Source organism: Salmo salar, chromosome 22 (genome assembly GCF_965601325.2).
Source record: "Salmo salar chromosome 22, fSalSal1, whole genome shotgun sequence".
Lineage (NCBI taxonomy): Eukaryota > Metazoa > Chordata > Actinopteri > Salmoniformes > Salmonidae > Salmo > Salmo salar.
The window spans coordinates 18,169,391-18,185,257 of NC_138312.1; the positions used below are offsets into that span (position 1 = coordinate 18,169,391).

The 15,867-nt window shown below is 44.4% G+C and overlaps 1 pseudogene across 1 annotated transcript in view; it reads left to right on the forward strand.

Annotated features, from left to right (window-relative positions):
• LOC106582783 (myosin-7-like) overlaps positions 1-15,867 on the forward strand; it is a 29,162-nt pseudogene that overhangs the window by 12,146 nt on the left and 1,149 nt on the right. Inside the window, exons 4-35 of the transcript XR_014382258.1 lie at positions 156-305; positions 513-539; positions 1,660-1,684; positions 3,585-3,711; positions 3,834-3,891; positions 4,031-4,129; positions 4,226-4,329; positions 4,456-4,594; positions 4,744-4,862; positions 5,250-5,394; positions 5,614-5,784; positions 6,023-6,193; positions 6,545-6,746; positions 7,266-7,353; positions 7,496-7,613; positions 7,716-7,818; positions 7,938-8,074; positions 9,915-10,005; positions 10,159-10,548; positions 10,611-10,737; positions 10,842-10,960; positions 11,787-11,983; positions 12,109-12,291; positions 12,486-12,647; positions 12,908-12,964; positions 13,064-13,180; positions 13,339-13,531; positions 14,002-14,315; positions 14,423-14,593; positions 15,294-15,398; positions 15,521-15,616; positions 15,740-15,866. The product of XR_014382258.1 is annotated as a myosin-7-like (transcript). The remainder of the gene's footprint in view (positions 1-155; positions 306-512; positions 540-1,659; positions 1,685-3,584; positions 3,712-3,833; positions 3,892-4,030; positions 4,130-4,225; positions 4,330-4,455; positions 4,595-4,743; positions 4,863-5,249; positions 5,395-5,613; positions 5,785-6,022; positions 6,194-6,544; positions 6,747-7,265; positions 7,354-7,495; positions 7,614-7,715; positions 7,819-7,937; positions 8,075-9,914; positions 10,006-10,158; positions 10,549-10,610; positions 10,738-10,841; positions 10,961-11,786; positions 11,984-12,108; positions 12,292-12,485; positions 12,648-12,907; positions 12,965-13,063; positions 13,181-13,338; positions 13,532-14,001; positions 14,316-14,422; positions 14,594-15,293; positions 15,399-15,520; positions 15,617-15,739; position 15,867) is intronic.

Below are 15,867 nucleotides of genomic sequence, written 5' to 3' on the forward strand. Positions count from 1 at the left end.
GTCTGTTTTTAGTCCATATGAAATGAGACTGTCAGTTAGTGCCCCTCATCCTTCTATTATTGCTCAGTTGGGTCTTTTGGGGAACAACTTGATCAGAGGTGTTGAAACTATAGCCCAGGTATGATGAATTGCCTTACTCAATTCTCTCTCCACAGACCTACTCTGGGCTGTTCTGTGTGACAGTGAACCCATGCAAATGGCTGCCTGTCTACACCTCCCCTGTTGTCGCTGCCTACAAAGGCGCGCAGAGGTCCCGCCCCACGTCTACGCCATCACAGACAATGCCTACAATGACATGCTGCGCAGTGAGTCACTCAGCACAAATAATACTCACACTCCTCCATGTTGTCAGAAACCTGATGCTTGCCACTAGAAGTCATGATAGTGCACACAAACTCCAGACAGTAATGGAATATGACGTGACTTAAGTAGAGCTTCACCAAAATACAAGTTGACGTAGTACTATTACACAAGCCTTTTCTAACAGTCCACTCTTTATGATATCTACACAGATCGCGAGAATCAGTCCCGCTCATCACGTAAGTTAAAAAACCAAATCCATCTCAGAAAACTGTGCTCTAATCACTGTGATACCCTACCGTCTGGTGTTGTTTCATACACTACTAGCAAAAACAAGAAGAACAACTTGTGACGTTGGCCTCTGTATGAGCAATCATAATGTATTCTAGGCCATCCAAACACAGCCACTGTTTTAAAATGTGTATATAAAACAATATTCTATTTTTGTTTTGTTCTATAACTCAAGATGTCGAAACAGGAGTTGTTTTTTGGGGGGCTAAAGATTTTGGTACTATTTTTTTCTTTCAGAGAGAACATTCTGGTATTTTGTGCTTGGCTGCAGTTTATAGTCTAATTTTCTTGATTTGTGCATTTTTTACCTGTTTTATCTACACATTTCCTTTCTTATCTATACTTTTCCCACACTCCTATAGCGGAGAATCCGGTGCTGGCAAAACTGTCAACACGAAACGTGTCAAAGTATTTTGCCATTGTAGCAGCTCTTGGGTAGCAGCTGCTAAAAAAGGAGTAAGGCCAATATGGCATTCCAGATTTTTTTCCCTCCCCCTTTTACATTATTTTGGGGTGTTTGGGACTCACTAAATGTTTACCCTTTCCCTTTATGACTTCTTGGTCATATTCCGTCATTCAGCATCAAAACAGTGAATGTTAATATACATTTTTACTGTCCTTTGTGGCTCAAAGTCTACCAATGTTTGTCATGTATGCAGCGCTCTTGTTATTGCTTGTTCTCTTTCAAAAATTTTTATCTTAATTTTTTTCATTCATTCAAGTCTTATATCTTTACATTTTTGAAACGTTCTGTTGTTATTAACACCGTTACAGCCCCACCATTTAGATTTTCCTCTCAATCCCATTTTGATTTTTCATTTAGATTTTCCTCATAAAAAATGTTCTACATTTTTCGTCCTTGTTGCTCAATGTGCACTCCATTATTTCTCTCTAGACACAAAGTCTCTTTATTTACTTTAGAATAAACAAGGTATTCAGTACTAAATTGTATCCTTGTCTACCTCCTCAGTATATGAAATGTTGCTGTAACTTTCTTTATTGACTGTGAAAGAGTTCAGAAAGAGCATAATACATTTACAATGATCTCAACCTCTTCCCTCAAAACAGGGTCCTGCAACCAAAACAGGGGTAAGTAAATTACATCATCATCAACCAATGTGGTCTCATGGCAATTCTTATTATTCTGTATGTAAATCCGTGATACTCCATTTAGTATGATACGTTATGTTACATTATGAATGGAATAGCGGTCGTACAATATCCTACAAATTAGGGGACGTATCATACAGCTTACCGTACAATAGCATACGGATTGGATGATGTAACTTATCATACATCTTAGAGGACATATAGAATTTTGCACGTCTTTAACTGAGACCAAGTTGCTTGTTGCATCATAACAAAAGAGAATTACGGGAGAATTTACGTTGGCGGTTTAGGGAACTAAGACAAAGGTTAAGAGAACTAAAACGACAAAGGTTAGGTGAATTTACGAAGTAGGTTAGATGAATTGGGCTAAGTTTAGAGTAAGGGTCAGGGGAAGAGTTAGCTAAAGTTATACAGTTATCCCCGACGCGACTCGAACATGCAACCTTTGGATTGCTAGACCAGGGGTTCTCAATGTGGGGTCCGCGGCCAGATCTCAAAATATATACAGTGCATTTGGAAAGCATTCAGACCCCTTCCCTTTTTCCACATTTTGTTATGTTACAGCCTTATTCTAAAATTGATTATATTATTATTTTTCCTCATCAATCTACACACAATGCCCTATAATGACAATGCAAAAACTGATTTTAAGATATTTTTGCAAATGTATAAAAATGTTAAAACAGAAATACTTTGTTTACCTAAGTATTCAGACCCTTTGGTATGAGACTCAAAATTGAGCTCAGGTGCATCCTGTTTCCATTGATCATCCTTGAGATGTTTCTACAACTTGATTGGAGTCCATCTGTGGTAAATTCAATTGATTGGACATGATTTGGAAAGGTCTGAATACTTATGTAAATGTGATATTTAAGTTTTATTCTTTAATACATTCACAAACATTTATAAAAAACAGTTTTTGCTTTGTCATTATGGGGTATTGTATGTAGATTGATGAGGATTTTTTAAAATCCATTTTAGAATAAGGCTGTAACGTAACAAATTGTGGCAAATGTCAAGGAGTTTGAATACTTCCCGAATGCATTGTATATTTATAAAACATTATGATTATTACTAACAACAACAGATTAAACACATGTTGGCCAAGGGATCGGTAGAATAAGTTTAGAGGGTGTAATACAATACTTTGTAATATTAATCTACAATTTATGTTCTAAACCCTGGGCTACATGGGGCTGGGAGGATCACAGTGATATTAGTTTCCACAGTACTCCACCAAATATAACAATTTTCAACTTAATACTTCTTGTATTCCCCAAAATGTGTTTTTTAAGCATAAATGCACTCTAATTTAATTTTAATATCTGCAAAGTTTTCTCTCTGCCTCATGGAAAAACATGTTGAATTGCAGGATATTATCTTTAAAGCTGCAACAACAAAAAATCTCTGACACTTGACAAAATGTGTAGAATTGCTGGAAATTTGCTTGAAACCTGCAACATCTTCTCTCTGTTGCTAAGTGGCGAGCCTTTAAAATGTTCCTTCCTAAGGTCTGAGACTTGGTTTGTCCGGCTATGCCCTGCCGAAGTCAAAGTAAAAATCTTTGTATGCTATTTCTATCTCACTTGAGTTATGTTCTGATTATGAGGGGTATCCCTGATGAATTTGCTATCACAAATGGGGTCCCGGTCCCTAAAAAGTTTGAGAACCCCTGTGCTAGACTGTTACAAATTACGCACATCCATCCTCCCTGACCAACCTTCCTATTTTCATGTTTGTCTTATGTAACAAGACCATTAGTAGGTATCATACGTCTTGGAGGTGCTCAGAAATATGTAAAGTATATTTTGTATTGTTCTCAGGCCAGGCTTGATCAACTCCAGCGTGATCCCTAAAAGCAGTTCTGTCTAGTTGTGACTCAGTGTTAGTCCTGTACTTGTCTTGCTTCTCTGCCAGGGCACCTTGGAGGACCAGATCATTGAGGCTAACCCCGCCATGGAGGCATTTGGCAATGCCAAAACGCTGAGGAACGACAACTCGTCCCGTTTTGTGAGTATCCAAAATGAATGAAAGCTTTTGAAAAATGGATGGCAATAGCATAAATTAGTTGGTTGATTATACTCCATCTGCTTTATGTGATTGTTACTGTTTACTCTGCACCACTCCTACAGTTCATCAGGATCCACTTTGGGCCCACAGGGAAACTAGCCTCTGCAGATATTGATATATGTGAGTACCATCAAAAAGCAAAATGGGATGAGCTCATAACAACTGCATAAAGTGCAAAACTTGGCACACAAGTTTCTCTAAAACAGAATTTTCAGGGTGTGATGAAATTAAAGATATGCCTGTTCTTTCTCTCCTTTAGATCTTCTGGAAAAATCCAGAGTGATATTTCAGCAGCCTGGGGAGAGAAGCTATCATATCTAATACCAGATCATGTCCCAGAAGAAACCAGAACTTCGAGGTAAATTAGGATTAACTTCAATACTACCCAGAAAGTGTTAGTGTTAGGTGACCCAATTGCGTGGGTTTTGATTGACAAAGATTGTCTCCACCACAGACATACTGCTGGTGTCCACCAACCCGTACGACTACCACTTCTGCTCTCATGTCATGACCAATGTGGAGAACATGGACGATGGAGGGGAGCTCATGGCCACCGATGTAAGAGCTCTAACTCTGCTATTCCTTACTGCTAGACCAACTATCAGTAAGGAATTTGTCAAATGTACTTGCTCCATTGATCAGTCTTGGTGAGTCATGACATCACTTCCCCTGGTTTCTCCACAGCATGCCATGGACATCCTGGGGTTCACTCCTGATGAGAAGTATGGCTGCTATAAGATAGTGGGAGCAATCATGCACTTCGGCAACATGAAATTCAAGCAGAAGCAGCGCGAGGAGCAGGCAGAGAATGATGGCACTGAAAGTAAGGGGGACTACCAATTTGAGATTTTGCATAAAAGTGGACTGTCTAAGACTAATAATCAAGAGCAGATCAGGACCAATTCCATTGTAGCCTCCAACCAAGTGTGTTATGCTTGTGTTTCATCATGTAGATGTCCTGTGTTTGTCCAGGTGCTGACAAAGCCTCCTACCTGATGGGAGTCAGTTCAGCTGACCTCCTCAATGGGCTCCTGCACCCTAGGGTGAAGGGGGGGAACGAGTATGTGGTGAAGGGACAGAGCGTCGAACAGGTGAGGACTCACCACCGCACAGTCAGGACACAGCACTCAACAGCATCTGTACGGCTACAAATATTCAGTTGTCTTGTTGTGAATTCAGCTTAAATTGTGTTCATTTAGCTCAGTTCTGAGCATGTCTGCAGGGATAGCTTCTTAATCCTCTATTGATCAATATATTCAGCAGACTCTAGAAACTGGTATCCAAGCAACAGAGTGTTGTGTGTGTGTGTGTGTGTGTGTGTGTGTGTGTGTGTGTGTGTGTGTGTGTGTGTGTGTGTGTGTGTGTGTGTGTGTGTGTGTGTGTGTGTGTGTGTGTGTGTGTGTGTGTGTGTGTGTGTGTGTGTGTGTGTGTGTGTGTGTGTGTGTGTGTGTGTGTGTGTGTGTGTGTGTGCGCTGTAGGTTAACTATTCCTTCGGAGTTCTGGCCAAAGCCACTTCCTATGTTCAAATGGCTGGTGGGACGCATCAACAAGACCCTGTACACATCCCTGCCTCGCCAGTTCTTTATCGGAGTGCTGGATGTAGCTGGCTTTGAGATCTTTGATGTAAGTCTTTCCTCACAACAATTTTCACAGAATGTTTTAATTCACTCTCTTCCTGGATCTTTCACAGATTTTTTTGTGTGTGGTCTGTAAATATCAACATTCTTTTTCAGATTCATTTCGCAAGACTAAAATCTGAAGTGCTTCTTGCATTCTTACAATCTGAGGCTTTTATTCCACTCGATATGCTTATTCCGAACCCCTGTCCCTCTTTCATTTCAGCTCAACAGCTTTGAGCAGCTATGCCTCAACTTCACCAATGAGAAACTGCAATGGTATTTCAACCACCACATGTTCATCCTGGAGCAGGAGGAGTACGAACGGGAAGGCATTGAGTGGACCTTTATAGACTTCGGACTCGACCTACAGGCTGGCGTTGACCTCATAGAGAAGGTATGGGGAGCTACCACTTCTCAAAGACATTACACTAACATTAGAAATGAACAAGAACTTCCCACCTCGGATGAGGTATTGAACCCAAGGATGTGTTTGCTTGCTAATATGTTTCATGATAGGATCCTGCATGTGTGTTTGTTCCTGCAGAATTTGTTGTACGTATTGTATTATATTTGATTGCATGATGCATCTCAGATTCACTATATGTTTGTTTAGTTGAGCTTTGTTTCTTCAGCTCCTGGGGATCATGTCCATCCTTGAAGAGGAGTGCATGTTCCCCAAGGCTACAGACAACAGCTTTAAAGCCAAGATGTACGACAACCACATTGGAAAGTCAGCTAACTTCCAGAAACCGCGGCCCGATAAGAAGCGCAAGTATGAGGCCCACTTTGAGCATGTATGAATGGTATAATATCACACTACCATTGAAACAAACCAATAACGTGACAATCATGAATATATATATACAACACAGAAGGTAGAAAAGGAAACAAACGTTTCATTTTTCACTTACAACTTTCATTAGGATTTTTTTGGGCAGTAGTTAGAGCAACTTTTAACCACATGAGCTTCTCAATCCATCAATATCCTTAGTGATATTCACTCAAAACCCGAGCAGGATTTGAAAGTATTGTGGTATCTCCTTTTCTATACCCCTCTTTCCAGAAAATGATGTGTCCTCCTAATTATCGTGTAGTGTATGTGAAAATATTATCTAGAAGGTATGTTAACGGTTGACTTCATCCTGACACTCCAGGTACCATACAACGTCATTGGGTGGCTGGACAAAAACAAAGACCTGTTGAATGAGACGGTGGTGGTGGGCTTCCAGAAGTCCTCCAACAAGCTGCTGTCGTGCCTCTATGAAAACTGTTGGCTCTGACTCAGACCAAAAGACTGGAGGAAAGGAGAAGAGGAAGAAGGCTGCCTCTTTCCAGACCATGTCACAGCTGTATGAGGTGAGAGTGACAATTTACTCTATCAACAAAATGCTGGCTAAATTGACAATATCACAAGCTAATCTAATGTGATCCAGCTGGATTATACTTTATCTACTGTAGTAGACAGTAAAACTACACAAGTCATTAAGGTGTAAGAAACAAACAGAAAGGATATAGCAAGTTAGGCAGTGAAGCTGCACCAACATTGAGAGATCATCTATCCTGTGCTGAGAAGGAGACAGTTAAGACTTGCAGTGATGTTTAGGGAAATGATCACATGAACATCACTTTAAGTCTGTGCTGGCTCCGTTCTCATAAACATCACATACTGTATCCTCCCTGAAGTCAATGGAAGAGCTACAGCTGTGCACCATAACTGAAAGAGTGAGGGAGAATTTGTTTTCATAAACTGCTGCAATAACTTAGATATTTGCTGATGTTGTAAACACTGAACCTACATTGAGCAACGTTCCCGTCGTCAATGCTAGCTTAGGTTTTCATTCTCTCCATCCGTTATGTGTGCTTCTCTGTCTGCAGGAGAACCTGAACAAGCTGATGACTAACCTTCGCTGCACTCAGCCACACTTTGTGCGTTGCCTTATCCCCAACGAGACCAAGACCCCAGGTACGCCACAGTACAACATTCAACTGAGATCCAAGGGAGTCTGAGTGCCAAGGAAATCTGAGGAACATGTTGTTTACTGTAAGTGCTCCAGAGAGCATCCTCTACTCTGATTGATTACCTCCTCTCCCCCGGTCCTCTGCAGGGATCATGGATTCCTTCATGGTGCTGCACCAGCTTCACTGTAACGGTGTGCTGGAGGGCATTAGGATATGCAGGAAGGGATTTCCAAACCGCATCATATACGCAGAGTTCAAACAGCGGTGAGTGTGATAACACACGTTCATTCCCACAACACACACATAAAAAAGACATTTGGAATTAATCATACAATACAATGTTTTTTTGTTTTTTTTTACAAACAGCTATCACACCGATGATACGTTTGTGGACAGCAGGAAAACAACAGAGAAACTGCTCTGGTCCCTAGACATTGACCACCACCAGTACAAATTTGGACACACCAAGGTAGGAGGCCGAGGCTTTACATTTACATGTTTTGTCAATGAATCACATTAACACACATTTTATCTACAGGCAAATGAAGTTGTATTTGATCTTCCTGACTGGGTGTTCTCCTCCTGTAGGTGTTCTTTAAGGTGGGGCTGCTGGGGCTGCTGGAGGAGATGAGAGATGAGTGTCTGGCCAAGGTCCTCACGCTGCTCCAGGCTGTCAGCCGAGGCAAGATCATGAGGATGGAGCTCCAGAATATGATGACCAGGAAGTAAGGGACCATGGCTTCATTTGATATGATCCTTTCAAGTGCTCTAGTAGAGTACCAAAATGAAGTTAGGTGTACTTATGATCTGAGAGTATTTGGCCAACATTTAAACCCAGAGAGATTTTATCATGGCATTTGTTTGGAACCATTCATAGTAAGATAAAGACATCAGTATAAACAAACCAACTCCTCCACCAGTTGCTTCCTCCAACAGGTTCAATAGTAATATGATCAGTTGCTCCCTTTCAGTTTGTGATATATTATAACTTTGTGCACGCTCCCATGGTGTAGTACAGGGCTATTCAACTATATTCTTATGCGGGCCAGATGTAGAATAAGGTTTATTGCCAGAGGGGCCGGACAATTTCCACATTCTTTGGAAGAACTGTAAAAAAGCAACGCACAACCACCAGTAAAGCACATTTGTTAAAATTAAACGTCACTAATAGTAGTTAGGAAAGGAGGAGGGCGCTCAACCAACGTGAGTCGAGGTGCAACCCCCCGAATTTGATCATCATTGAAAAGGAAAAGGAGCAACACTCGCTCACCAAAACTAAGCATCTCAATAAATAACACAAAGACATGCCAAATCAGGTTGTGCCAAATTCCAGTCGGAAGGAAGTATGCTTTGAATGAATTTCCCTTTTGTCATTAGGTGCACTTTTTGTCACACTCCCTTCTAATGGGTCCTTAGAGTCTCAGAGAGGGAAACAGAATGCACATACATACGTGTTCCTTGGAAAATAAATCAACACGCCAGAGGTGCTAGAAACCTCTAAAAAAAGTTTTGGTACTGAACGTCAAATTTGTGCAGGGAATTTTTTGCAGAACTTTTATTAAATGTTTAGAATTGATCAAAGGGCGAGTATAAATTAATACACGGGCTGCATCTGGCCCGCGGGCCGCCAGTTGAATCGTCCTGGTCTAGTATGTGTGGTATGCAAGGGCAATGTTAGCGGCGTGTGTGAGGCGTGTGCTTGTCCATGTATGGTTACCCTGCATGTGTGTGGCCCCCACGGTAATATTGACCCCATTACCTCCCTCACACACACTCCTCCCCACCCGTCCCGTTCCGGCCCCTCTCCCCTCTCTGCTCTCCCTAAATTAAACAATGCTGACGGTGTCCTTAGAGCCAGGTGGCGACATGTGCCAAGTGGCAGCTGCAAGGGCCCACCCTAAAAATACAACCCCCCCGCCTGCCCCGTGGCCCTTGGCCTCTTTTGTCCCAGGCGCCTGCAGTTCTAAGTAAGCACATAGATGGGATATGTGGCGGGTGACAGATGATTAAAGCCTGCTGTTTGATAGAGGGCTTTAGTTTCTAAATAAACACATAGACACTCACCTTTGAGAGGCAGAGCATGGAGTCATGTCAGAAATGCAATCATACTCATACCACAGCCACCTCCCCATTCACTCTGCTACCCCCGACACCCTGCCTGACCATGGCCCTGTACTCACTCAGGCACACATTCACAACTCTGACAGGAAGTGCCTGACCAGGTTGCAAAAATGTCTTGTATCTAAAAGGATTCTTAAGCTGTCCCCATAGGAGAACCCTTTTGGTTCCAGGTAGAACCCTTTTTGGTTCCAAAACCAAAGGCTGAAGATTTTCAAAATAAGGATGGCTTCTCACACCCCTGGATATATGCAACTACACTATTTGAAAAAAAGTGCTATCTAGGACCTAAAAGGGTGATAGGAGAACCCTTTGGAGAATCCTTTTGGGTTCCATGTAGAACCCTCTGTAAAATGGGTTCTACCTGGAACCAAAATGGGTTCTCCAAAGGGTTCTCCTGATCAGTTCCATGATTATTGATCAAATATGAATCTTCTTTCAAATCAGGAAGGACTTTGAGATTAACCACACTAGCACTAAGATTGAGGATGAACAAGCCTTGACCGTTCAGCCCCAGAAAAAGATCAAGGAGTTACAGGTATGAATGGAATACTGGGTCTGGAAAAACTAACAGCGATTTCTGGTTAATATAATATAATACTATCACATTTCTCAGTACATTACAAAGATCACAGACCACAAGCTGAATGCGTCCATTGATCTCTACGTCTATGCCCATGTCTTCTCCTAGGCTCGTATCGAGGAGCTAGAGGAGGAGCTGAAGTTTGACCGGGCATCCCGGGCCAAGATGGAGAAACAGCGGGGCGACGTGGCCAGGGAGCTGGAGGAGCTCAGCGAGCGGCTGGAGGAGGCCGGGGGCGCCACCTCCGCTCAGATCGAGATGAACAAGAAGCCCGAGTCAGACATCCTGAAGATTCAGCGGGATCTGGAGGAGACCATGCTGCACCACGAGGCTACGGCAGCCGCGCTGAGGAAGAAACACTCCGACAGCGTAGCCGAGCTGGGGGAGCAGATCAACAGCCTGCAGCGCATCAAACAGAAGCTGGAGAAAGAGAGGGGTGAGGCCAAGATGGAGGCGGACGACCTAGCGTCCAACGTGGAGCGGCTCTCTAAGAGCAAGGTAGAGAGAGAAAGATGCACTCACACTGGTACTATTTCAGCTGATCCCACTTGGATTTCCAGGCTAACGCTGAGAAGATGTGTCGTCTGTATGAGGACCAGATGAACGAGGCCGAGGCCAAGGTGGAGGAGCTCCAGAGGCAGCTCAATGACACCAACACCCAGAGAGCCCGCACTCAGGCCGACAGTGGTGAGGCCCTGTCCTAGAGCAGTATAGAGACAGAATGTGTAAAGCCATGGGTTCAGTTTAAAAAAAGACTGTCTGATCTCCCACTCTCTCCAACACCACTGTAGCTGAGTTCGGCAGAAAGCTGGAGGATTGGGAGGCCCTGGTCACTCTGCTGCAGCGCACCAAGAACTCCTTCAGTCAAAATGCTGGGGAGCTCAAGAAGCAGCTGGAGGAGGAGAATAAGGTTAGAGGCAGTTCTAAGGCCAGTCAGAAGCACCATACTATAGTGGAGTGCTGATGCCAGCATAAGACTGGTATCTAAATGACAATGTATAAACATCTCAATATCATAGCCCACTTAAGCCTAGTGTTCACTACACGATTTTGGCACCAATTTAGCTGTCCCAGGCAAGTTTTTGAGATCGGAGACAAAATCTCCATGTTGTTGCCTACTCGGGTCGCGCGGCCGTCACCGACGTTCGTTTATTGTGAGCGGGTTAGAGACGCAATCGGAAGGCTACCGATCCTGTCTTTGAGTAGTCCCAGACGTCCCGATATTTTCAAACGTTTGATTTTATCGGCACAAAATATACAATGCTTTTGTAGTGTGAGCTGTGCAATGACATGTTTTGAGAATGGTGATCAGCAATAGCCAATGGCAGCTTGCCAGAGAAGAGCCCAGAGAGATGATGTTGTTGTTTTGCATCACCCAGAATGTGTAGACTCTCGAGCAGGAGCGATGACCACTAGTATGTGTTCGTACTTGCCATTAACCAAAGCGTTGAATCGAGTGTGAATGTCTGACTGAAAACTTTTATGAGGCTGCTTTGAGCCACAGCTCATTCTAGTTAGGTTAACAATGTAATCACATCGTCATATATAGATGGTTGAATGTACGCGCGACAAAAAGCTACAGGAAAGACAATCATTTAATATGAGAGGAACAGCGACGTTTGGATTTTTTAAAGGTCGAGTAGTGTACACCCGGCATTAGTTGGTGTGCTTAACCGTACGACTGACCTTTCCTCCTTCCACCATCTTGGCGCTATCTCCACTATCATTGTCTTCAGGCGAGGAATGCACTGGCCCATGCTCTCCAGTCCTCCCGCCACGACTGTGACCTGCTGAGAGAGCAGTATGATGAGGAGCAGGAGGCCAAGTCTGAGTTGCAGCGGGGCCTGTCCAAGGCCAACGCTGAGGTGGCCCAGTGGAGGACCAAGTATGAGACAGACGCCATCCAAAGGACAGAGGTGCTGGAGGAGGCAAAGTGAGTGAGGCATCTAAGGTCTACATACAATGACAATGACTCTTCACTCTCATCTATGTTTTCAACCCTGGTATAGTAACTAAAAAAGTGACATCTAATTAATGTGAGATGTATGTATTCAACAGGAAGAAGCTGGTGACACGTTTGCAGGAGGCTGAGGAGTCTGTGGAGGCGTCCAACGCCAAGTGCTCCTCCCTGGAGAAGACCAAGCACCGGCTGCAGACAGAGACAGAGGACCTAGTGATGGACCTGGAGCGCTCCAACACTGCAGCTGCCACCCTTGACAAGAAGCAGCGCAACTTCGATAAGGTGAGCAATTGGAGATTATCGTGGGCAATGCAAATTACAGAGACATGCTGTCAACTTGATGACATGCTGTTGCTGAGTAAGGAACTCAACTGGAATGACCACAGTGGAAGAAATTGCAATTCAGGTTGTTTTGAACCTAAACGTTATCCAGGCAGGGGCAATGGAATTGCTAATGAGGTGAATTACTGATTTCGGTGCTGGCTGAGTGGAGGCAGAAGTATGAGGAGTGCCAGTGTGAGCTGGAGAGCTCTCAGAAGGAGTCCCGCAGCCTGAGTTGTTCAAGCTGAAGAACTCCTACGAAGAGGCCCTAGACCACCTAGACACCACCAAGAGAGAGAGAACAAGAACCTCCAAGGTACGACCACGTCACACACATCGGAATAACTCTGACTACTGAGTCATTGGTCCTGGTCCAAGCTACATGAGTTGAGCCATTGAATTGTATCATAGCCTAATTCATTTCTCCCCCCAAAACCCCCATATGTCATGATAAAATAATATTCAAATGAATGATTTATTAGTTGAGAATTTCACATCAATCTTACATAGTATGGAAACGCAAACTGAAAGCCCTTTTTTCCACAAACCCCACTGTCCTATTCCCTCCACCTACAGAGGAGATTGCTGACTTGTCTGATCAGATCAACCAGGGCTGCCTTAGAGGAGGTTGAGGTAAGTCACTGTTCTGTTCTTTCTCTCTGTCTCTCTTTAAGTGTGCTGTACTGTAACTATTGTGTGTATTTGTTTGTATAATATGCTGTTCTCTCTCAGGGCACTTTGGAGCATGAGGAGCATGAGTAAGACTCTCCACCTGCTGGAGCTCAACCAGATCAAGGCCGACAGCGACCAGAAGCTGGCGGAGAAGGACAAGGAAATCGACAACCTTCGGTGGGTTAAATCACCATACAGTTAGAAAAACATGTCAGGGGTTGTACAGGCACTGGTAGCGATCTCTCCTTTTAGTATCAGAGGCCCATGTCTAGGAATGTCCTCCCTTGTTAACTCCTCATTTTTTGCCCTCCCCCTCTCCTCCCTCACACCCAAAGCCGGAACCACCAGTGAGCCTTGGAATCCATGCAGGCCACCCTGGACTCAGAGTGTAAGTCCCGGAATGAGGCGGTGCGTCTGAGGAAGAAGATGGAGGGGGACCTGAACGAGATGGAAGTGCAGCTGAACCACGCCAACAGGCAGGCCGCTGAGTCCCAGAAACTACTGCGCCACCTGCAGGTCCAGATCAAGGCAAGTCCTTCAGCAGCTGGTCTGACAACTCCACACTCACTTATGGGTTCGGTGACAATGTGACAAACGGTTGTAAAATGTCCAGAGAAAGGATTTGTATGTATATTTATTTGGTTTTTACAATGCTTTGTTTACACTGTAACAAACTCTTCAGACTCGTTCAATTTAAAGTTAGCTTCTTGACTCATTGACCCTTCAGATCGTTTGCCTGCTGGGTTATGTCAATAGCGTGCTGTACCGAACACTGGCTTTTTTTTCTTCCTTTGTATATTTTCTTCCTCCTACATTTGTATAGTTATGACACATTGATTTTATTGGGGAGATAAAGGAGAGGGACATAGCAGTCCCAAAGTCTGGGTTTGAACACATGGCTCCAGGGGCGATGTGTGGTCCGGGGGGTTGGCAGCACTACTGCTAGACAAGCTCCCGGCACTACTACTGAACACTGTCTGTCTCCTCTGTAACCCCAGGACCTACGGCTGGAGCTGGATGAGACGCTGCACCAGAACGAAGAGCTGAAGGAGCAGATGGCGGTGACGGAGCGCAGGAACAACCTGCTGACTGCAGAGGTGGAAGAGCTCCGAGCCCTGCTTGAGCAGAACTGGCCGAGCACGAGCTGCTGGAGTCCACCGAGAGGGTTAACCTGCTGCACTTCCAGAACACAGGGCTCATCAACCAGAAAAAGAAGCTGGAGAGTGACCTGTCTATGCTGTCCACTGAGTTGGACGAGGCTTCGCATGAGTGCCACAATGCAGAGGAGAAAGCCAAGAAGGCCATCACTGACGTAAGGGAGAGAGCCTAGCCCCCCGACACAAACTATTGCAGCATAATTACTGCAATAGATCCTGGAACCATATTACAAGTCAAACTCTTCTCTCTGTCATTGTCCAGGCAGCCATGATGGCTGAGGAGTTAAAGAAGGAGCAGGACACCAGCTCTCACCTGGAGAGGATGAAGAAAAACATGGAGCACACCACCAAGGACCTGTAGCTCCACCTGGATGAGGCTGAGCAGATCGCCCTCAAGGGTGGCAAGAAACAGATCCAGAAACTGGAGGGCAAGGTGAGAGTCCAGAGAGCACACCCTTTTCTCATTCACCATTTGTTCATTAGGAGAGTGCAAAGTAAGTAGATTGTTGATTCAATTAGCATGCTCAGGGTTTTGCTTTACCGATTTAGGCCTTACCCATTTTTACAGTCCTGTAAAGACTGTAAAAATGGGACCCGTTGTGTCTCTGCTTAGCACTCAGCATTGGGGGAAAGGCCCTGCAATAGACCTGCGTTCTATCCAGGGGGTGTACTTGTACATCATGCTGCCTCGCACTACAGAAACAGGAGATAAGCTGCTGCTTCTATGAGCCGCTCCAGTTCGGCAGGTTGGCGTTTATTTGGATGAATCTTATCCTGGTGGCAGAGCTGAGCGATTTCCACTAGATGGGCCAGCGTCAAAATCAAATTTGGCTATTTTCCGGAAAAATGCATGTAAACAAAAATGTGATTTTTGGTCTTATTTTAAGGTTAGGCATGAGGTTAAAAGTGTGTCTACTGTTAGAGTTAGGTTTAAAATCAGATTTTATGACTTTGTGGCTGTGCCAGGTAGTGACTACCCTGCAGAGCTGCCTCCAGTACATGAGTCATCCCAATAAATGGCAACCTGCTCCGGCCAAGGCTTGTGCAAGGCTACATCATTTACTTGGTTAAAGTTGTTCACCAATATTGGACGGTGAGTGTAGATCAGTGATCTGATAGTCTCCCATCAACAGGTGAAAGAGCTGGAGAATGAGCTGGAATCTGAGCAGAAGAGGAGCCAGGAGTTCCAGAATGGAGTCCGCAAGTATGAGAGGAGGATCAAAGAGCTCACCTACCAGGTACTGAAACATACCACATGATTGTATGTACTGTTTATTGAAAGACCTGCCTGGCCTGTCAGGTGTTATGATGTGATGTAGTGCTTCATGCTGCCCTCTGCTGTTTGTGTTTGTCCTTGCAGACAGAGGAGGACAGTAAGAACCGGGCCTGTTCTCAGGAGCTCATAGACAAGCTGCAGGCCAATGTGAAGAGCTACAAGAGGCAGGCTGAGGAAGCGGTAAGTCCCCCACAACATTTCAAGTTTTCCTTTCAACTGTTGTGTTACTGTATGAAATGTGGGTCTGTTTCCAAATGGCCTACAGTGGTATGATCTAGTTCCCTGCTCTCCGTCTTCTCTCAGAAGGAACAAGCCAACTCCAGCCTGACCAAGTTCAGGAAGATCCAGCATGAACTGGACGATGCAGAGGAGAGGGCTGAGATGGCCGAGACCACTGTCAACAAGCTCCGTGTTCGCACTCGGGCCCAAGG